Source organism: Balaenoptera physalus (genome assembly GCF_965194825.1).
Source record: "Balaenoptera physalus genome assembly, chromosome: 5".
Taxonomy (NCBI): Eukaryota; Metazoa; Chordata; class Mammalia; order Artiodactyla; family Balaenopteridae; genus Balaenoptera; species Balaenoptera physalus.
Genome location: NC_138884.1, coordinates 77,571,535 through 77,593,692, shown reverse-complemented (window position 1 = coordinate 77,593,692; position 22,158 = coordinate 77,571,535). Strand labels below are relative to the sequence as shown.

At 42.7% G+C, this 22,158-nt stretch overlaps 1 long non-coding RNA gene across 3 annotated transcripts; it reads left to right on the top strand.

Moving 5' to 3' along the window:
* The first annotated feature begins 394 nt into the window (after window positions 1–394).
* LOC309661054 lies at window positions 395–20,790 on the top strand. 3 transcript variants are annotated; one of them, XR_014263830.1, is made up of 5 exons: window positions 395–468; window positions 782–882; window positions 1,608–1,656; window positions 16,007–16,271; window positions 17,212–20,790. It is a non-coding gene; the product is annotated as an uncharacterized lncRNA (long non-coding RNA). The 3 variants fall into 3 exon arrangements; XR_014263831.1 differs by lacking the exon at window positions 17,212–20,790 and having other exon boundaries at window positions 16,007–17,193; XR_014263832.1 differs by lacking the exons at window positions 16,007–16,271; window positions 17,212–20,790 and having other exon boundaries at window positions 1,608–5,775.
* The last annotated feature ends 1,368 nt before the right edge of the window (window positions 20,791–22,158 follow it).

Genomic DNA, 22,158 nt, shown 5'->3' with positions numbered 1-22,158 from the left:
CAGGACAGGTTCTAAACACATACTGAACTTGCGTAGTCGTAAGAAGGGGAATCTCTTGGGTCCTGGCTCAGCCCTGGGGTAACGGCTAGAGCCTCCTAAGGAGAGGCCAGAGGAAGGCACGTTGGCCTCAGAGAACCAGATCCACGAGCGCCAAAGCCTTGGGGAAGCGTCAAGACTCCTGGAGCTTCCGAGAAGCTTGCTCCGCGTAGGCTTAGCTCATGCTCCCGTCACGGAAAGACCAGAAAGACCCCGACCGGCCAGGGACCGCGGGCACCAATGGCCGGACCCGCACCACCCTCTTCCGGAGACTTCCCGGGGATTGGCTGCCCGCTCCGCCCCTACCCCTTCCTTCTCCTCCTCCCGCCCCGCCCCTACCCTCTCTTTCTCCTCCTCCCGCCCCACCCGGCCCCTACTGCAGTGTCTCGGCGCCGCACGCACGCCCCGGCCTCAGTCTTGCTGAATTGAGCGGTGAGTGTGGGTCAGCGCAGTGGGGGCAGTGGGGTGGGGGTGGGGGTGGGGGTGGGGGGGTGGCACTCGGCCGGTCCGCGGGCCCGGGTGGTGCTGGGCTTGCCCCTTGTCCCCTCGAGCTTTGCCCGCCCGGAGCTCCACTGTTCCCGGCGGCCAGAACGCAGGGGTAGAGCAGCCCTCGGCGGCCCGGGGGGGGCGGGCGACCGTGCCCGTCCCGGGGCCGCGCTAGGCACATACGCCGCGCCGAGCCGCCCGGAGGCTTCCCGGCGGCCAGGCCCGGGCGCGGTAACAAGTTTGCCCTTTGCTTCCCCAGGGCCCAGCCTGCGGCGGCAACAGCGGCTCTCGGACCGACCGTGAGCCTGGGGACTTTGTCTCCAACGACTGCGGGTGCAGCGGCCTGAGTTCTAAACGCAGGTATGTCCCTGTCCTTGAGTGAGGTGAAACGACCCGGGCCTGAGCACGTGGCCAATGGCGACCGGAGGGTTCCCAAGCACGTGTTTGGTGCAAAGGCCCGAATCCGGCTCTCCTTTCACAAAGGAAACGGACGTTCACAAGCAGAACAGCTGCTTCTAGTGGGTTTTCAGACTCGGTTAAAGAAACTGCTGAGGTCCACGGACACTGACGAGAGAGGAACGCAGGAAATGGTAGAGAGCCCTGTGAAAAACCCAAATCGCCCTTTCCTGTGCCCTTTCAAGGTTGACGCAGTGCCTTAAGAGGCTAACACAGAAGGGTAAAGAAAGTCTCCATAAAACCCAGAGAAGAGATTGTAGAACTCCTCTTTGGATCCTGTCTGGAGTCACAGCTGAACCAGAAGATTTTCTTTCAGTTTTAGCACCTTAGTGATATTTGTATAGTTAATAGCAAAGTGATAAACTTAACCTTAGGTTTGACGGTACCTGCAGGCCTGCTTTTTAGACTCCTCTGGGGATACCATCTAGTGTTTTCAAATAGAGAAGGGAATTTGGATATTGTGGTCATCTCTGAAGGTGGAAAAAAATCTAGATGATGGAACAGGTGTACAAAAGGCTTTTTCTGGATATCCTTTGAGACAAACTGAAAAGAATGGTCCTCAAAGGTTTTTCTTGTTTGTTTTTCTCTATTTGTTCAGAAAGGTAATTTTAAAACTTTTCTTTTTATAGGTTGAAGACAACAGGTACAAGCCAATGAAGCTGGAATGCCCTGACACTGGTATTTTAACTGACTTACACCAACTATCACTCTGCAGTTTACAACACACAAGTGCCTCCAGTGAGGTCAACTATTCTCACATAACTTGTAGCAACCACGTATCTGCACTGGCTTAGGAGTTTAGGGCAGTGGGATAGTGCTGGTGGTTTAATTCTCACAACTCTGTGAAATGGATACTGTAAAATTACAGATGAAGCAGTAGTTCAGGTAGTGAATTGAGATACCATCACATATGGATAGCCCTGAACAAGGAGCCTCATATGTACCTTTTTGGCTATGTAAACTATGAAAAGTCACTTCTCTCTCTTGAGATTTAGTGTCCTGGTTAAACGGTAGAAGTATTCAGATGGGGATTAGGTCAGTTTGGGGGTGGAGGGGGGTAGGAGTGTTAAAGACCAGAGACTTATTGTTGAGAATATAAGCTCTTTATAGTATATAATTACATTGAACCTAAAAGAAGTCAAAATTTGGCACAAAAGGAGCATCCATCAACGTGTTAAATGCTTCTGATGAATGTAGCATAATGAGCTGTAAAAAGGAATTTAAAGGACGCAATGATGCTAGATAGAATTTGAAAGTATTGGAGGTGATGGGAAAGTATTCATATGGGAAGAAATGTGTCAGTGTAGCAAGATTAACAGCCCATTGTGTGCTAGGGGTTCTTCCTGTTGATCAGCTCTGAATGTTTACAAATACCTCATTTTCCAGAAGTCTTAAAGGTATTCACCTTGGGTTCATTTTTAATGCTTATTTCAAAATATTGTTTTAGCCTCTGTTTAAACTTCATTTCTTTTTATATTCCATATTATTTTGTAAAATCTAGCTTCCTAATATAGGAAATTTATGGAACAAATGTTAGCGTAATTGCTAGAGGGAAAACAAGGTAAGGGAAATAGGAAGAGCGTGTATATGCACTGTGAGTGGAGGACATGATAATTTCAGATAGAGCTGGTCGGAGAATGACTAACTACAGAAGACCTGAAAGAGCTGCGGGAGATAACATGGTTATATACAGTTGATCCTTGAGCAACATGGGTTTGAACTTCGTGGGTCCACTCATACACAGATATTTTTCAATAGTAAGTACTACAGTACTACATGGTCCATGGAGGGCCATCTATAAATTATTCAGATTAACCCTTGCATTGTGCAAAGGTCAACTGTATATATTTGGGTGAAGAGCATTTCAGGCAGAGGAAAAGTAAGTGCAAAGGCCCTGGGGAGGGATGTGTTTAAAGGTTTGGGGGGAAAGCAAGGTGAAGATGCAGAGAAGTGACCTTACGGGAGGATTTGACAACAGTTTGTGTGCAGGGCTAAGGTGGATATTTTAGACCATTCTAAGATGGCAGCTTGCTTTCTGGCCTCTCAGGCCTCTGAATGCTGTAACTTAACCTAGAATGCACCCATACACTTTCCCACGTTTCTATAAGCACTATCTTTCCTCCCAAGTGCTCTTGTTATGGATTTCTGTAGCACCCTGTAATGGCCTTATCATACTTGGAAGCACATTTTGTAGTTGCTTGTGAGCTTGCCTAATTGCCCCTGCCCATAAAGCCCCTCTTGGTTCCCACTATATTCCTGGGGTCTAACCAAGTGCCTGGCATACCATAGGTTCTCAGATATTTAACTTGGGCCCTAAACCCATGATTATAGTACAAGGAGCAGTATCATTTATAATTAAGTTTAGTACTATCGTTAATTGTGTTGGAATGAATTATAAATTGCATTCAAGTGGGTGGCTTACTTAGGAGTGGCATAGTAAGAGCCTAGATTCAGATCCCCACCCTATATGATCTTAGACCAGTTACTTCTTCAGTTTCTTTATCTGTAAGTTGATAATAATGACAGTTACTAAAAAAACCCCTGGTGAGCAGTAAGCACTTAGTAGTGCTATAGGGCCATTTTGACAATACCGTATGATCATTGTAATATTGAATCAAAATGAAAATACTGATACTTGATATTTATACGGTACTAAAATGCTGGCTTTAATGTTCATAAAAAATGATAAGAGTACCTACTAGGGCCAGGTACTATTCTAGGTGAACACATGCATGAACAAAGCAGATCAGTGGATGTGATCGCGACTGGTCCATTGACGGAGGCCTCCAGTGTAAAGGCTTGTGATGCTTTCTTAATTGAGTGCTGTGACTAGTGAGCAGTGTGCTGGCGGACAGGGTATTCGGTAGGCTAAAAGCCTAGATGAGGTGACTTCAAATGCTAACTACAAAAGTCTGAAGGCTCTAGCAAAGATCCCAAGGATAACCACTGGTTTCACAAATGGCTCCACTCCACTGAGTCCTGGTGCTGGTTCTTTGCCCCTTGAGGAGTTACTTGGGCTGGGTAGACAGGTGGAGACCCTGGGTCTGCCACAGATCCTCTCTCTCCCACTAACCAATTTCAGCCAGTTACAGTCTTGTTCATACTTTGGTTTTCCAAATTTTTTTTTTTTTTTTTTTTAAAGTAACAAGGATTTTGGCTAAAAAGCTTGAAGTCCACTAGACTAAACAATAGCAGGTGAAAGGTGTGAGCAGTTTTATAGCCAGGGGGTAAAACTTTGGAGGAAAGACAGAACAACTTTTTAGTTGCTTCGGAGTCCAGAGTTTAGAACTATAGAAACACTAGAACTGCACTGCCCAGAAGGACAGCTCTTAGTCACACGTGGCTATTTAAGTCAAAACTAAAATTAAAAAATCAGGCCCCCAGTTGCATTAGCCCCGTTTCAAGTGCTAAGTAGCCCCACCTGTGGCTAGGGGCTACTGTACTGGATAGCAGATACAGGACATTTCCATTGCTGCAGAAAGTTTATTGGCAGTACTGTTCTAGAGGTGATATGGTGAAGACAGAAGGAAAACCTAGAGAGATGGTGTAGTAGGCTAATGGCCCCAAAGAGATCAGGTTCTTGAACCTGTAAATGTTACCGTACTTGAAAGAGGGTCACTGCAGATGTGATTAGGTTAAGGGTCTTGAGATGGGGAAACTATCCTGGATCATCTCTGTGGGCTCTAAATCCAATCACAAGTGCCTTTATAAGAGGCAGGCAGGAGATTCCGTGAACAGAGGAGGAGGCCACGTGAAGAAGCAGATTTAATGTTGGCCTCGAGATTGGAGTGATGCAGCTTCTAGCTGAGGGACATTGGCAGCCACCAGACGCTGGGAGGTGTGAGGAACATGCTGATTCCCAGCCCCCCAGAGCCTCCCGGGGGAGCATACACTTGATTTGATCCAGTGGAGTTGATTTCTGACTTCTGGCCCACAGAACTGTGAGAGAATAAATTTCTGTTGTTTCAGTAAGCTACCAAGTTTGCAGTAATCTGTTACAGGAGCCTCAGGTATCCAATACTGATGGAAAGCTTAAGATCACAAATACAGCCAGAGCTGGAACCTCACCACACCACCTCCTACACTGTGTTTTCACTAATACCTTACTGGTGGGTAGGTGAGGGTAGATCTTAAATATTAGTCAATTTAAAAATTTTCAGAGGTATGGCAATTAAGGTAAAATTTATTTAGATTTCAATCACAAGAGATATCAGCATGTGGCTAAAATATGGAGGATTAGCAAATACTTCATAATAAAATACAGATTATCAAAACAAATATAAGAAATCAATGTATGATTTATTGGAATGTCATTTATGTATACTTTTAATAAATTTCATTACACAGTACAAAACACCATCCAAGTTGTAAAAATTTGGTAACGGAAACTAAAACAATAGGAAAAAATTATGTTGGTTATATAATTTTTGCCTTGTAGGCCGTACAGCTTTGGCTAGCAGTGTCCCAGAGGTAACAAAGACTTGGCTCATGTTTCCACAAAATGTAAAACTGAATTTCTGGGAGATTTAAAAAAAACAGTATAACTAATAGAACTAGTTTTCTCAGGGTCACTACCACAGGGCTCTGACTTGTCATCCATACATTGGAATTCTGATGTACTGAATATCTATCTAGGTTACGACAATACTGATACTGAATAATGGCAGCTTCATGCTAGAGACTGTTAAGGAAACTAGGGCAAAGACCCAAGTTTCCGAATAACAAATTCACACTGGTTGAACTCAGTATTCTTATGGGACCATCACACTCAGTCAAATAAAACATGGAAAACCTGAAGGTCAAATCTCAGTCCTTGTTGAAAAGATTGTGTGTTGTTTACATGTTGCTATTTATAGTATTGCCTTTTGAAACTCTTCTCAACCTATGGAATCTCATTCTGATGAAAGAAGTTAGGATCAAAACTGAGCCCTATTTGTCTACCTTTCATACCAAGTTGCAGACCTGAACAGTTTATATCTGAAAATTTATTTAAAATTGGAATTTACATAACGAATAGAAGGTTTCATTAACTTTTGACCAAAATCAGGTCCTGATCGGGGGCTTGGGGGAGGGGGGGGTAGAAGAGGAAAGTGTCATAAACTGCCCACCATTCCTTGCAGCCTCTTCTATTTCCTTCTTGCTAACAGACTTGAATACCTGTTTCCAACATCTCCCCCAACAAAAAAGTTTCATTATTACAAGTCTGAATATTTCTGCCTAAAAGTGGCCACTATTTTTTAAGATGTTTCCACATAGTTAAATTGATCTTTAGCTCCCTGTTTAAGGTTTAACTCCCAGCCTGCAGGTAACCTGATTATTCAGATGAACTCAACTTGAAATAAGATAGAAATGCTCCCATGTTGAGTTCCTCATTCCGAGCTAATGGTTTGCTAGGTTCCTCCTAATAGACTTCTAGCTCCATGCTATCTACTTGCACACTCAACTCTACAGGTTTCACTCTGCTTAAATCACTGTAAGTGGCTTAAATCTACAGAGCCAATGAAAAATGTCTGAAGAAGCTCAGCTCATTTTAGTTTCTCCAAGACCAATGAAACAAAATTGTAGGACTGCCCTGAATATGCACCCAAGTGGCAGGTTCCTGTGCAGCTCTATTTTAGTTTGGCCTCTACAGGATCATTGACCACAACAGCAGGAGAGATCATCTTGCCAGAAAATTTCTTCAGGTGCAAGTTTTCTTTCAGAATGAGTTTGTCTAAATTTTTACCCGTTTTTTTCTTAGTCAGTTGGTTATTTAAGCAAACTAAATTCCAACCCTCTCAAATTTTCATGTGTCCTGTGGTGACTGGCCAGCCACTTCCTGCATCATCGTGGGTATCATCTCTGCCTTCTTTGAACCTTTTATGCCAAAGACTCTTGCTCTTGACATTACTTCACCATAAACTACATATAACATTTCAAGTGTCTCGCTTGCAGATTTACTTAACTTTACACAAAGTTTAATGTGCATTCTTTGCTCTAAATTACGGTCACTCATTTTTGTGGTTAAAAAAACTGTCATATCTACTCACAAGGATAGCTGGCAACCTTGAAAGCACTGTTGTGGCCAGCTGAAACTTGTTATAATATCCGTGCAACAATCACTCTGATTTCAAAAGCCACACATGAAAACTCAGTAAAAATTAAAACAAGAGTGCAAATAATCTTTGAAATACATTACATTAACTACGTGCAGGGAGCATTTACCCCTATCCCGCCCCTCCAAAGAACCTAAGATAAAAATACATCCTAATGACATTATGGAAGCTGCCACTTGTCTTGGCTGTATATTTAGAATGAGCTAGTTCAAAATGATCTTTTTTCTGTTGATTGATTGATAGGCCAAATGCAAGATACCAAAATAGTTTACTTCCAAATATATAACAAGAGACTGGATGCTGTTGTCTCCAGTCTGCTTTCAATTTTGGTTATATACCAAGAAGCAGAGTTGCCGAATCATATGGTAACTCCTTTTTTGAGGAGCAAACTTCCACGGCAGCTACACCATTTTACATCCAGCAACGCACAAGGGTTTCAGTTTCTCCTGCTCCTCGCCAACACTTGTTATTTTCTACCAAGTTTCACAGTGGTACATGAAAATTCAGGTGTCTACAGGTCTAAGTATTTTCTTCGCAATCCCTGTCTGCCTTTCCCCCCCCCCTTCTTGGCAGTGCTTTTTCTTCAGTGAAAATACAGACTCAGGCTCAAGACTTTTAGTTAGTATTAAGTATAAACTACTTTAAGATAACTTTTTGTTGTTTGCCATGCGCAAGAATTCAATACATACACGCTCCTTTACTGGAGGAATCTGCATTACCTTTTTAGGAGGTGAATAGGGCTGCTTTTTAAGTGTCTGCATTAGAAATGAACTTAAAAATGTAGATGTGACCTTACGCTGCCTTAACTATCTGTATAGCAGCCGAGTAACCACGAGCTAGAAACAGGCTGGGACAGGAACCGACCACTTAAGCAAGGCGGTTCATTTCTCTGAGCATTGTATCTCACCGTACTGCGTGCACTCAAAAGTGCGTTAACCATAGAACCACAAACTCGCCCACTATTTTTAATTCAAATGTCCCTTCCAAGGTTGCAAACCGTTCAACACAGATGGAGCGAGCGTCAGTACCCGGCAAGGCCCAATCAGATCGCGCTTTACTATCTTGGGTTCCTCCTGCCAAGCGGCAGCAGAGCCGCGCGGACCGCGAATCTCCGCCCGGCGGAGGAGAAGGCAGGGGAACGCGAGGAAAAGCCCGAGCTCGGGGGGCTAAGAGACCCCACGGCCCGGGACCCGCCTCACCTCCGCCTCGGGCACCGCGGGTCCGGGGTTCGAGACAGGCAGCTACCTGCCTGCGGCTAGTCAAACGCCCAGGCCGCGCCCACTGTCCCTCGACGCCCCTCGGCCCAGGTTGGGAGCGGACGGAGGCTACCAGGGGTCCGAGGTACCGGTAGTGGGCAAACACCCCCTCAGCAGCGAAACCAAGTGCCCAAGGACCGGAGGAAGACCTGCACCCTCGCGAGAGTTCTGACAAGCCCCCACAGGCCGCGAGAGCCCTGGGGGACGCGGTCTGCCAATCACCAGATGGAGGCGGTCCTGGGTGCACCCAATTGGCTAAACACGGGAAAGCTCGCGTCCCCTTGGCATCTTTTCCGGCCCCAACTTCACCTCCTCAGCCTGAATCCCCGCCCCATTTAGCTGCCCCATGTCTCACAGGAGAAGGTGGGGAGCAGGAGGGGAAATGCTTACGCTTCCCCCACCCCACCCCACCCCGGTCCTAGTGCAGGAGCTCGGGCTACCTGAGTAGAATCCCAGCTCTTCACCCGTGGCATTTTAGGACCATTTCACGCCCAGATTCTGACATGACCTGTCTCATTCCTAAGCTCAGCATTCTACCCTGTGTCCCCAAACTGACCCAGTCCTGGGCAGAGAGCTGATTTTACCTGTGCTTGGGAGAAAGCAGGCTTCCATGGACTTTGCCAAATTAAAATATTTCTCTACATGCTTTCTCATCTCCATACCTACGTCTTGCTCTGCATAGTAGGCAGTGAGAATTAAATTAAAATTGCTTTTTTTTTTTAACAATCGCTAATCCTCCTGTGCCTTAACTCATTAAATCATCAAAATAATCATCAATGAAGTAGGTACTGTTAATATTTTTCAAGTGAAGAAACCAGAAGCACAGGGGAATTTAGTGACCTGCCCAAGTTCTGTGTTTGCTCTCCAAATAGGAACTATACTCTGTCCTCTTCATCCCTATCTCCCTTACTTTATTTCGGGACTTCGTAATTGCTGGATTACTTCGACAAACAGCCCCTTAACTCCTCTCCTTGCCATCCTCTACAAAGCCAAGGATTAATCTTCCTAATGCAAATCTGATCATGTCTCTCAAATCCTTCTGAAGTCTCTGAAATGTCAAATCCTTCTGTGGCTCCTTATTGCCACTCTCTGGCAGACAGTGCTACTTATTGAAATATTCACACCTACAGATAAGTACACAAGCCATGTTGGGTATATACCCAGAAGTGGAATTGTTGGATCATAGTTGTGCCATGTCCAAATTTAGTAGATATTTTAAAGCAGTTTTCCAAAGTGTTCGCACCGATTTACACTTAATTATGTCTCCTGTGATTTTAATTTGCATGTCCCTGATTAATGAATTTGAGCACCTAGTCATATGTTTACTGGTTATTTAGAAATACCTTTATGAAATTTCTGTTCAATTCTTTGCCCATTTTTCTGAGTTGTTTTTTATTTGATTTTCCCTAACATTTGATTATAAAGAATTTCAAATATTTAGCAAAGTTTAAGGAATTTTGCAGTAAACACAAGTAAACCTACCACGCAGATTCTACCATTAATATTCTACAGAACCTGCTTTATTACATTTCTATCCTTCCCTTTATCCATCTTCATGTTGTTGCATTTCAAAGTTAATTGCAGATAGCAATACATGTCCTCTAAATACTTCAGCATATATGTAATTAATTAGAATTCAGTATTTAAGGTTTGTTTTGATGTAAAACTTACATCAAATTAGTGTAATGTAAAACTTACATTAAATGCACAAATCTTCAGTGTAGATTTGCTGAGTTTTGAGCAAAGGAGTTTTTCAATGCCACCTCCCAGTCATTCTACATTTCCACTTTCCTGGGGGCAATGACAGTTCTGATTTATTTCTTCCCTGCTGTAGATTAGCTTTACCCTGTTTCAGAATTTCATATAACTAGAATCATACAGTATGTGCTCTTTTGTGACTTCTTTCACTCAGCATACTGTACTCCTCCATGTTGTTGCATGTGTCAGTAATTCATTTCTTTTTATTGCTGAGTAGTACTCCGTTGGATAAGTATACCACAGTTTATCCATTATAAGAGGACTTTTTTAATATGCATCCTTTATCAAGTGTATGTGTTGCAAATATCTCCTCCAATTCTGAGTTCCTCTTCATTCTTTTAAGGATGTCCTTTGAGGGGAAAAGTTCTTAGTTTTTTTAAATTTTATTTTATTTATTTATTTTTGGCTGCGTTGGATCTTTGTTGCTGCACGCAGGCTTTTCTCTAGTTGCTGCGAGCGGGGGCTACTCTTCGTTGCAGTGCGCAGGCTTCTCATTGCGGTGGCTTCTCTTGTTGCGGAGCATGGGGTCTAGGCGCGTAGGCTTCAGTAGTTGTGGCACGTGGGCTCAGTAGTTGTGGCTCGCGGCTCTAGAGCACAGGCTCAGTAGTTGTGGCGCACGGGCTTAGTTGCTCCATGGCATGTGGGATCTTCCCGGACCAGGGCTCGAACCCGTGTCCCCTGCATTGGCAGGTGGTTTCTTAACCACTGTGCCACCAGTGAAGCCCCCCAAAAGTTCTTAGTTTTAATATTCCAATGTATCAACTTTTGATGGTGACTGGTTTTGTTTAAGAAATCTCTGCCTACTCCAGGTTATGAATATTCCTTCTCTGTTTTCCTCCAAAAGCTTTAGTTTGCCCATTTAGAATTATAATCCATTTTGAACTGATTGTTGTGAGTGATGGGATATAAAGCTGGGTCCACACATCTTTTTTTCTACGTGGCTATCCAATGAATCCAGCGTGGTTATTTAAAAGATCACTTCCCTCCATTTGCAGTTATCATACATCAGGTGACCACATACATGTAGACCTATTTCCCGCTCTATTCTGTTTGATAGGTTGGTTTTATCTATCTTTGCACCAATACCACATGGTCTGCATTACTACAGCTTTATAATTATTCTTGATAGTGCACCAGTGAACTGAATTTTTAATTAAATTTAAATTTACATAGCTATGTGGCTAGTGGCTACCACATTGGACAGAGCAGATATAGAACATAGGAAGTTCTGTTGACAGCACTGCTTTAGAAGACAGCTAGAGGCCAATACCAGATAGTTCACTTCATAGCCACAGGCCATCTTGAGTTATGGCTGGGCTGCTCCTCAAGAATATCTGTGTAATATCTTTTTAAAAGAAATTCAAAGTGCATCTTCCCAAAGATAGGTAAGACGTCCAGCTCTTTTGACCTTGAGCTTTTAGCAATGAAAATATTATTTCAAGTGTGGGAGAGCTTAATGCTTTGGGAGACATTTCCTGTGATCAGACACCATAAAATTTGTAGCCCCAAATCACAGGGAAAGATTCTTACTCTAGTACCATTACCTGTAGTTTATTATCTGCTGTCGTCCAAGGTCACACTTAACAATTCTCTTTCAGAGGGCTTTCCTGGGCTGTCACTAGCTGTGTTTGAGGGTTTGCCCTCAGACCTGCAATCAGAGGTCTGAGTCAGATCTGGCTCCTGTGTGTAAGGGATTCCTCAAACCATATTGTCCTGTTTATGCCATCAGTGACATTGGAGTCTTTTGACTTGTAAATGATACATATGTACTTATTATGTCCTTCAGGTGTTTCTTTTTACATTAAATGTATTTATTTCTCCCCACATTTGATACCTATCTTTTCCAATGTCTTGTGTTTTATAGTTACTGTGATGGCTATTTTAATTATAGTTTCCAGATCTGAGGAAAGCACAGGGCTATAGTCATGATCTAAATTTCCACTGGGGCAACAAATATTTATTGAGTGCTTACTCTGCAAGATGCCCTGTGCTGGGCCCTGGAGATAAACTCTGACAACAAATAATATTGGGTTGGCCAAAAAGTTCGTTCGGGTTTTTCCATAAGCTGTAACAGGAAAACCTGAATGAACTTTTGGGCCAACCCAATAGTTACCATTGAGCATCTGCTCTAGCCCAAGCACTTGCATTTGTTATTTTTAATGATCATAACGACACTGTAAGGTAAATACTGTTACCACACTTTTCAGATGATAAAACTAAGGTTCTGGGGGGTCAGATTCCTATGGCTACTAAGTGCTGGAGCTGAGATTGAAGCTATGAAATCCCACCACCACCACCTCTATGAGAGCTATCAGACTTCAAAGGCGCTTTGTTTCCTCTTGAGGAACATACTGTCTAATAGAGGAGGCAAGCCCACAATAACCACAACCCCCAGCAGGACAGATACCACAAAAGGGAGAGGGGGTGAAAGCACAGAAGAAATGAAAGGTGGCAATGAATCCTGCTGGCAGGTCTGTAGGATGTCATAGTTGAAACTAACCTGTGGGAAATGAGCCAGATGGCCCTAGCAACTTGGTCTTGTAAATGCCTCCTGGAATCCTTTCTCCTCCATGAAGTCCTTCTGGAATGATCTGAGGAGAAGCAACAAGCTTCCCTCTCCCTCTCCTCAATCCTCAGCGAGGCTTTTCTCTGACCCCACTTCTGAAGTGGAGGCATTGCTAACAAGTGGCCAGTGTCCTCTTTAGGAGAACAACTCTCCAATGACCACCTCAGAACCAGAATCTGTTTGTGCTAGGCTGCTTTGAGACACCCTCCAGAGCAAATATTCAAATTAATGTGCAAAAGGACCTGCAAGGATGGGCCCTTTAAGAAGACCCTGAATGTAAATGTGATGGCTGGATCTCTAGCTGCTATCTTTGACCATACCCTCGATGTTATGGGTTGGATTGTGTCTCCCCTAAATTCACATGTCCAAGTCCTAACCCCCTGAGAACGTGGCCTTATTTGGAATGTGATGTTATAAGGTCACTGCAGATGTAATTAGGTAAGAAGGTCATACTGAAGTAGAGGGAGCCCCTAGTCCAATATGACCGGTGTCCTTATGAAAAGGGGAAATGTGAGCAAAGAGACACACACCCAGAGAACACTATATGAAGATGAAGGAAGAGATATTCTACAAGCCAAGGAATGCCCAAGGTTGCCAGAAAACCACCAGAAACTAGGGGAGAAGCCTGGACCAGATTCATTCTTCCAGCCCCCAGAAAGAACCGACCCTGTCGGCTCCTTCATCCCAGACTTCCAGCCCCCAGAACTGGGAGACAATACTCTTCTGTTCTTTAAGCCACCCAGTTTATGGTACTTTGTTACAGCAGCTCTAGGAAACTAATACACTAAAGACGGTAGAGAAATGAGGTAGAAGGAATCTGAGCCCCTGAGAACCGTATGGAGCACAACTTCCGCATCAGCCTGGGTCCTGATAAGCATCTGCCTTGTTCAAGGCCCTGTGATACTGTGATTTATAATAAGAAATATACATCGGGTCTTTGTCCCTGTTTCTGGCACAGAGCTCCTAAAACCCTTGGGATTTCTTAAGTGTGAGATCAATAAAAAGTGTCTTTTGTCATGTTAATGAGGTGACTTTTGGAAAGCACCTAAGGATGGGGGCTGGTTGCCAGAGGACCCAACCCTGTGGTTAGAGGGTTGGAACTTTTAGTCCCTCCCCCGCCCCGACACACACACCAGGTTAGGAAAGGGGGCCGGCCATCGACTCAATCACTAATGGCCACTGATTTAATCCATCATGCCTAAGTAATGAAGCCTCCATAAAAACCCAAAGGGACGGGGTTCAGAGAGCTCTGGGTTGGTGAGTGCATTGAGATTCTGGGAGAATGCCTCAAAGAGGCCGTGGAGACTCCACCCCCTTCTTAATATCTTGCCCTCTGCATCTCTTCCATCTGGCTGTTCCTGAGTTATATCCTTTTATAATAAACTGGTAATCTAGTAAGTAAAATGTTTCTCTGAGGTCTGTGAGCCACTTTAATCAGTCAAACCCCAGGCTAGGATCGTGAGAACATCTGATTTAAGCCAGCTGGTCAAAAGCACAGGTAACAGCCTAGACTCACAGTTGGCATTGGATGGGGGGGGTGGGGGCAGTCTTGAGGGACTGAGTCCTCCAGCTGTGGGATCTGATGCTACCTCCAGGCAGACAGTGTCAGAATAGAGCTGAACTGCAGGACAGCCAGCTGGTATCCAAGCATTACTTGGATGTGTGTGGGAAATCCCCACACATCTTAATCGGTGATCAGAACCTCAGGCACTATTACTGGGCCTCTGTTATTTGCATTAAAACCAATCCTGATACTAAGGATAAAGGTCAAACTCCTTACGATGACATACTAGGCCCAGTAAGACGTGTCCCCTGCCTTCTTTTCTGCCTTCCCCCGTAGAGCCCACATACTCAGTCACATGGCACTACTTAGCTCCCAAAGCCCTCTCTTAAGCTCTTTCCTCTGTGCATGCTTCTCCCTCTGCCGATAAGGTAACATCTTTCTTATACTCTGCCTGTGTTCTTTCTCGCCATTCTTGGCCTGGCAACTTCTTAACTTAGGTTTTTGCATTCTCCAGAATCCTTCCCTGACCTCGCCGGGATTGGTTTCTGATCCCATGCTCCCAGTGCTTCCTGCTATCGCAATGTTTATTAATTATGTTGTAGGGCTTCCCTGGTGGCGCAGTGGTTGAGAATCTGCCTGCCAATGCAGGGGACACGGGTTCGAGCCCTGGTCTGGGAAGATCCCACATGCCACGGAGCAACTAGGCCCGTGAGCCACAACTACTGAGCCTGTGCGTCTGGAGCCTGTGCTCCGCAACGAGAGGCCGCGACAGTGAGAGGCCCGCGCACCACGACGAAGAGTGGTCCCCACTCGCCGCAACTGGAGAAAGCCCTCGCACAGAAACGAAGACCCAACACAGCCATAAATAAATAAATAAATAAATAAATAAATAAATAAATAAATAAATGAATGAAAGAACGTGAATAAAAAAAAAATTACGTTGTAGATTATGAACTACCTTCAGAGTTCAGTGCCTGACCCATCATAAATGCTCATCACATCTTTTCTCAATGATGAAGCATCACCAGGGATTTTCCCTGGCCCATCTATGGGAAGATGTGTTCTGAATTTCTAAAAAATTAAAAAAAAGATTTACATAGATTTTGTATGTTTTTTGAAGAGCAGCCCAACAATTAAGATGGCCTGTAGGACTTCCCTGGTAGAGCAGTGGTTGAGAATCCATCTGACAATGCACGGGACACGGGTTCAAGCCCTGGTCCAGGAAGATCCCACATGCTGCAGAGCAACTCAACCCTGACCTGCACTCTAGAGCCCACGAGCCACAACTACTGAGCCCATGTGCCACAACTACTGAAGCCCACATGCCTAGAGCCCGTGCTAAGCAACGAGAAGCCACTGCAATGAGAAGCCCACACACCGCAACGAAGAGTAGCCCCCCGCTTACCATAACTAGAGAAAGCCCGCGCACAGCAACGAAGACCCAACGCAGCCAAAATAAATAAATAAATTTATTTTTAAAAAAAGATGGCCTGTAGCTATGAAATGAAGCATCTAGAATTGGCTGCTAGATGTCTTCTAAAGCAGTGCTGTATACAGAACTTCCTGTGAGGATGAAATGTTCTATGTTTCATACGTCATGTTTCATATATACTGTATGGTGGCCACTAGCCACGTGGATATTTAAATTTAAATTTAACTAAATTAAAAATTCAGTCCTCAGTATGGTAGGTTGAATAATGGCCTCCAAATAGATCCAAATCCTAGTTTCCAGCACCTATCAGTTGTACCTTATGTAACAAAATGGACTTTGCAGATGTGATTAAACTAAAGATCTTGAGATGGAGAAATTATCCTGGATTATTCACGTGGACCCTAAATGTAATTACAGGTGTCCTTATAAGAAGGGGACAGAGAGAGATTTGACTGCAGAACAGAAGAAAAAGACAATGTGACAGCTGAGGCAAGATGCTATGCTGCTGGCTTTGAAGATGGAGGGAGGGGCCTTGAGCCAACATATGCACGGAATGGAGCTCTAGAAGCTGGGAGAGACACAGAAACAGACTGTCCCCTAGAGCCTTCCAGAGGAGCGTGGCCCTGCAGACACCTTGATGTTGGCCCAGTGAAACTGATTTCCAACTCTGACCTCCAGAAATGTAAGATAGTAAATGTGTGCTTTAAGCCAACAAGTTTGTGAAATTTGTTACAGCAGCCATAGGAAATTAATATACTCAGTAGCACTAGCCTAATTTCAAGAGCACACTTCTAGACAGTGCAGTTCTAGAATCCTCTGCCTGGTGAGGAAGCATATCTCCTGGACAATACATCTTTCAGAATTTAGAAACTCTGAATATTAATATGCTCCTGGCACCCAAGATGAATTTATGATACAATTACTTTGCATAGGAAAACCAAGCTAAGAAAGCTCACCTGTCTTCTGCTCAAGCAGATTATCAGGACTAGTAAGTCAAGGCCTTTCTTTGACATTGTGATCCGTCTCTTTCAAACAGTCAAGACAGTTTATAAACGGCCTCATTTTTGTCATGAAAGTTGATACCAAAGAGACTTATTTCACTTCAATTCATCTTTCTCTTTGGAACACCAGAAACATCGTCAAGTCCAATACAAATTATACTTCTCTTGCTACATGCCTCACATGATAAAAACAGTGATCTCGATGTCTTTTTGTTTGCTGTGTACACGTGCAGTCCAGGCAGGAGTACACCAAAGGTGTGAGGGTGAAAGAGACTCTTCTGATCTTTGCTTCAGAAGGATCCTCATACAAGAGTCTTCACAGCATTGCATTGCAGATTACAGTTTTACTGCCTCTACCTGTCTGCACACGTGCGGAGGTTTTATAACAGTTAACAATTGTTAGGAAAGTAAAAGAGCTACCTTCTTCAAAAATGGTGTGGAGAGAAAACCACCACCAAACAAACTCTATTAAGGCCATGACTAAATCACTCTGTATCACATTCCTTACCATCAACACTCTTAAAACTAGCTGGAAAAGATGGCTCATAGCCCACCACTGGCAACTTTTTTGTTTAAAATTTTTTTATTGTTCTAAAATATACATAAAATTTACCATTTTAGGGCTTCCCTGGTGGCACAGTGGTTAGGAATCCGCCTGTCAATGCAGGGGACACGGGTTCGAGCCCTGGTCCGGAAACATCCCACATGCCGCTGAGCAACTAAGCCAGTGCGCCACAACTACTGAGCCTGCGCTCTAGAGCCCGCGAGCCTCAACTACTGAGCCCATGTGCCACAACTACTGAAGCCTGCGTGCCTAGAGCCCCTGCTCCGCAACAAGAGAAGCCACCGCAATGAGAAGCCCGCGCACCACGACGAAGAGTAACACCCGCTCCCTGCATCTAAAGAAAGCCCACGTGCAGCAACGAAGACCCAAGGCAGCCAAAAATAAATAAATAAATCTGTATAAAACAAAACAAAAAACACACAGTAAAAAAAAAATTTACCATTTTAACCATTTCTAAGTGTACAATTCAGTGGCATTAAGAACATTCACAACGTTGTGCAATCATCACCACTATCCATTTCCAGAAATTTTTCATCATCCCCAAACTGAAACTCTATACCCCTTAAACAATAACTCCCCATGCCCCCTTCTCCCAGCCCCTGGTAACCTCTATTCCACTCTCTGTCTCTATGAATTTGACTCTTCTAGGAACTTCATGTAAGTGGAGTCATGCAAGATCTGGCTTATTTAACTCAGCATGATGTTTTCAGGGTCCATGCGTGTTGCAGCATCTATCAGAATTCCATTCATTTTTAAGGCGGAATAATACTCCATTGTATGTATATACCACACTTTGTTCATCCATTCACATCCATCTGTGGGTATTGGATTGTTTCCATCTTTTGGCTCTTGTGACTAACACTGCTACGAACGTTGGTATACAACAGCGGCATATTTTACTACTAGGCTATGCAAACCTATTTAACCAGAATTTGTGCAGGGTGAGAAACAGGTGTAAAGTCTTCCCTGATTAGTGGTTATAAAATTTGGCCATACATGAGAATCACCTGGGGTGTTTTAAAAACTTTCCAGTGCCCATGCTGCAGCCCAGACCAATTACATCAGATTACCTGGGAGTGGGACACAAGCATCAGTATTTTTTGTAAATCTTACTAGTTGATCCCAATGTGCAGCCCAGTTGGAGAACTAGTGCCCTAAACAGTGAGCTAGTAAACACTGTTTCATCTAAAGTATTTTTCCTTTCCCTGCAATATCTAAATCACACTTAGATTTCCCATACTTTCAAATCCAATTTAGCTGAATTAAATTCATCTTTATATTTTTAGGGTCTTTTAAGGTCTTCCAGCCAGAGCACTTACACTTACAATTTAAGTTTGGCAGGGGGGTGGGCAGGGGGAAATCTCAGATGTACCTACCATTAGAACACAAATGTGTGCTCCTATCAGAGACAAAATGAATACATTCAAGAATACAAAAATAAACTTTTATGCAATTAGATCTAATAATAAAACTAGACACATTTTCTTTCATTTCAGGCCTAAAAATTAGCTCCCACTTACACAATTATTTAATATTGCTTTGGAAATCCCAGACTAATATAATTATACATGAAAAGAGAAAAGCACCATTATTTGCTGGTGATGCAACTGATAATCCTAGAAAATCCAAAGGAATTAGGTTAAAAAAAAAAAATCCTAGAGGTATAAAAATAGGTTAATGGTGAGAAAAAAAAAAGTCAATAGGATCCTTGTATAACCAGTCATAGCCAGCTGAAAAATAAGAGATCCAATTTAAAACAGTCACAAAAATATATAATACTTAAAACAACAAAAGATATAGTATATATTTATTTGTTTAGTCATCAACTATACCGGGTAGTGCTACAGAGAACAGCCTGTGTAGAGCAGGCTGCTTGGTGCCCATGGAGATGATAACAGTATCTACCTCATAGAGTTGGACAGGTTACACGAGTTGAAAATGTAAAGTGCTTAAACAGTCCCTGCTACATAGTAAGTACCATTTCTGTGCTAGCTTTTAACTTTATTACTGGCAGTGTTTTAAAAAAGGAATTGGACAGATGGAGAACTACAGCATATTCTTGAACAGCATGAGTTTACAAGCATAAAGGATGGAGGAAGACAGAAAATAATGAATCATTGGGTGCATAAGAATGAAATCTGAAACTTGAGACTAAGTATTTATATGTCTGTTTACCCTATTTATAATTGCATAAATGTGTAAATTATAGCATTTAGATTTTAATGCAATTCTAATTATAGAGAATACTAAATATAAAATTATTTAAATGGAAAAATAAATGGATTCAAATATAATATACATTATACATAATATGTGAAAGAAAAGGGCTATTACCAGCTTTTATAGCCTATTATGCAGCAATTACAGACTAGTAGTGGTATAGTAGAATTCTACTTCAATTTAGAAGAATTCAGAAACAGGCACAACCCCAAGAAATTTAAAGAAGAAAAAATCAGAAAACCTGGCTGTGTAAGAGTTTTCAAAATCAAAGGGATAAAGGAAACTCATGAATACATTTTGATAACTGGATAGAAATTTGAAGAAGTTAATAAGAATTTAAACATAAAAGCTTAAATTATGGAGAACGATTTTTTGAAACACATCAGTGGAAGAAAAGTCAATTTCTCTCTTCTTTGAAGAACTCAATAGAAAAAAGACATCTGAATTTTAAATATCTGTAAAATGGAAAACAAAAGCACAATAACAGAATAGGAAGTTTAAAAATCAAGTATGACAGAGTTAATCCATCACCTCTCCCAGTCTTCACTTCTGCGATCCTGGCTCAGAGTCTCTCTTACCTTGACCTCTGAAATAGCCTCTCCTCTAACTGGTCTCTGGTTCCACCCTTGCCTTCCTAAAAAATCCATTCTCTGCATGACAAGCTGAGTGATCCTTTTTAAAGATCTTAATAAGACCTGGTCAACTCTCACACTTAACACTCTCCCTTGCTTTTCTGTGGCTCTTAAAATTTAAATCCCTCGTCAGGCTCACATGGCCACACGTGATCACTCACCTCCCCCCAGTCTCTGCCCTTGAACGGCCCCACCTGAGTCTTGTACCAGCTGTTTCCTCTGCCTAGATCGCTCTCCCCAGCCCATCTTCACGAGGCTGGGTCCTTCTTGTCCTTTAGGTCTCAGCTTAAATATGTCTTCCTCCAAGAAACTTTATCTGAGTCCCCAGTTTAAGGTAATAATAAAAAACTAACATTTGGGAAGTGTTTTTCTGTATGTCAGGCACTTTGACACTTTACATGCAAAATTCAGCACTCTCACAAGAACCCAATGAGACAGAGTCTATTATTATCATTCCCATTTTACAGGAAGGAAACTGAATCCCAGCAAAGGTATGTAAATCCCAATATACTGCAAGAAAGTAGCTTACCAGAGCAGTAGTACCAGCTTCTCACAATCACATCACTACAGCACTTTCCAAAGTGTGATTTTGTGTGGGCTCCAGACGCTTTCTGCCACTAACACTAAATGTGCTGTTTTTCATCAAACCTCTGAAGAGAAACTTCTGTACCTTTCTGTAAATTCTTAGAAATATCTAAACGGGGAAGTAAAAAGTCTATGAAAACTATAAAACTTCATGCTTTTAGCCAGTGAGAAGGTAATAAACCCTGCCTACAGAAGATGTGTTTTTTTTTTTTTAGAAGATGTGTTTTCATGCAAACTATAAAAACAAACAAACAAACACATTACATTACATTCTGTCTCCTCTTGACAGAATGTAAACCTATGTCTGCCTTGTTCACTGGGGTATGTTCAGCTCCTAGAACAATGGCAGGCACATGGGAAATACTCAACTAATGTTTCCTGCGTGTTGAACAAATGGATGAGTACATAAGGGAATAATTAACAAATCAACTTGATAAGAAAAAAAAAAAAAGACCAGGAGAACCAAAGTGTCACTTTTATTCTTTTTTTTTTTAACATCTTTATTGGAGTATAATTGCTTTACAATGTGTTAGTTTCTGCTTTATAACAAAGTGAATCAGTTATACGTATACATATATCCCCATATCTCTTCCCTCTTGCGTCTCCCTCCCTCCCACCCTCACTATCCCACCCCTCTAGGTGGTCACAAACCCCGAGCTGATCTCCCTGTGCTATGCCGCTGCTTCCCACTAGCTATCTATTTTACATTTGGTAGTGTATATATGTCCACGCCACTCTCTCACTTTGTCCCAGCTTACCCTTCCCCCTCCCCATATCCTCAAGTCCATTCTCTAGTAGGTCTGTGCCTTTATTCCCATCTTGCCCCTAGGTTCTTCATGACCTTTTTTTTCCCTTAGATTCCATATATGTTAGCATAGGGTATTTGTTTTTCTCTTTCTGACTTACTTCACTCTGTATGGCAGACTCTAGGTGCATCTACCTCACTACAAATAACTCAATTTCATTTCTTTTTATGGCTGAGTAATATTCCATTGTATATATGTGCCACATCTTCTTTATCCATTCATCTGTCGATGGACACTTAGGTTGCTTCCACATCCTGGCTATTGTAAATAGAGCTGCAATGAACATTGTGGTACATGACTTTTTGAATTATGGTTTTCTCAGGGCATATGCCCAATAGTGGGATTGCTGGGTCGTATGGTAGTTCTATTTTTAGTTTTTTAAGGAACCTCCACACTGTTCTCCATAGTGGCTGTATCAATTTACATTCCCACCAACAGTGCAAGAGGGTTCCCTTTTCTCCACACCCTCTCCAGCATTTATTGTTTGTAGATTTTTTGATGATGGCCATTCTGATTGGTGTGAGGTGACACCTCGTTGTAGTTTTTATTTGCATTTCTGTAATGATTAGTGATGTTGAGCATCCTTCCATGTGTTTGTTGGCAATCTGTATATCTTCTTTCCCACCAGCCATTTTAAACCATCTGCTAGCTGCAACCTTATCTCAAGGTTGTTCCCTCCTGTAACCATGCAACCATTTCAGACCCCAATCAATCCTTATTTAACAAGCACCCTTACTTCCTGCCAGCTCCCATTATAATT